We start from the raw sequence: 1,813 nt of genomic DNA on the forward strand, positions 1-1,813 counted from the left end.
ACAAGATTTGATTTGAGTGATTTGTATCTAACAGAAGCTAAATTGCATGAAATTAAAGGGAGAGGGGTAATTGAATGAAAATTAAAGGTGCAAGGAAAGTAAAAGTGCTGAATCTTAAAGTGCAAGAAATTAAATGGCAGAAACTTAGAAAGCAAGAAATGTAAATTGCAGAATCTTAGAGTGCAAGAAATGTAAATGACTTGAATTATAAATGGGTTAGGGAGGTGGGATTGCAGAAATTAAACAAGGAAAAGTAAATTGCAATGAACAGGAAAGTAGAAGATGAGAGTAATTGCAATGGATTTCAAACAGAAAATATAAACTGACTGGAAGAAACATTCAACAGAGGAATTAAAAGGAAAATTCCAGATCTCAGGACCCAAGAGACTAGATAACCAAGTCTAGATCTCAATGCCTTCCTAGATCCAGATTCAGAGAGCAATTGCAAGAAATTTAAAGATCAAAACAGAAGAAAACTTGAATTTAAATCTCAATTCTCCAATGGTGCAGTAAAAGAAACAGAAAGAGATCTCAAGGTGAGATTGAGACAGAATTTCCCCAATTCTCAACACCCAAGACTCAAGACAAGTGTAATTGAAATTGAAAACAAGAAAACTAAGAGGAAGAGAATTCAATTCTCCTTCCCCGAGAACAACAACTCCAAAATCTAAAATGAGCTCTCTACTGCAAGTCTATGAAAAATTCTAAAAGAAAGCTCCCTCAAAAACTTAAATCCTAAGCTATTTATACACTCTCTTCAAATGATCTTCAAGCCTTGAATTGGGCCTTTGCTCTTGATTGAATTGGGTTGAAAAAGGCCTCTCTTGATTGCTCTTGGAGTTGGAGAGAAACCCATTTTGAACCGGGACATAAATCACAAAAGCTTGAGTAAAAGTTTGAGGCAAACTTTTACTCAAGCTTTTTATAACAGCCAGCCCATTTTGCTGATGTCCACGTTTGGGCTAAAGTTTGAGGTCAAACTTTTAGCCAAACGTTGGATCTTCTTGTGTGCATGTGTGGCGCCAACGTTTGCCAAAAAGATTGAGGCAAATGTTGGCGCAAGCTTTTCTCCTCCTGGGTGTTGGTGTGTGGCGCCAACGTTTGCCAAAAAGCTTGAGGCAAACGTTGGCGCAAGCTTTTCTCCTCCTGGGTGTTGGTGTGTGGCGCCAACGTTTGCCAAAAAGCTATCCATGGTTGATTGAATCAAAGGAAACATGAAATTCTACCCAATTGGCTTACTTATGGCTCAAGAAAGTGCATAAAATCTATTGAAAATAAAAGAAAAAGACTAGTAAAACTAGGCTAAGATGACCTGTCATCACAACACCAAACTTAAAACTTGCTTGTCCCCAAGCAAGAAAGGAATTATGCTCAAATGTTCTTTCAATAAAGATGGATTGATGAATAACTTGTAATGCTTGTGAGTGAAGTGATTAAGTGATAGTGGGGTGAACTCTAAATTATATGCTCATGCAAGGGCTTCAGTGCTTACTTGTCCTTACATATTGGAAGTCTTAGGTCTTAGGACTTTCATCCAAATGATATCATGGAGATCTCTCTATAGGTAATCACCTTGAAGCAGCTTATAGTTTCTGTGCTTTGGCCTTGACTTTAAGTGTCATGTCTCAAAGCGGCTCTTTAGATAAGCTTTCAATCAACACTCCTAAACCAGTTGGTTTTAAGGTATTAGGTGTTAAAGCACCCCTTAGGATTTACTTGCTCAAGCCTCTCTCTTTGACACAATTCAACCACAAGCATTACTAGGATTATAACTCTTTGAGTTCTTGTTTCTTTCTTATTTTCTGCCTAGTAA

Source organism: Arachis duranensis, chromosome 2 (genome assembly GCF_000817695.3).
Source record: "Arachis duranensis cultivar V14167 chromosome 2, aradu.V14167.gnm2.J7QH, whole genome shotgun sequence".
Classification (NCBI taxonomy): Eukaryota; Viridiplantae; Streptophyta; class Magnoliopsida; order Fabales; family Fabaceae; genus Arachis; species Arachis duranensis.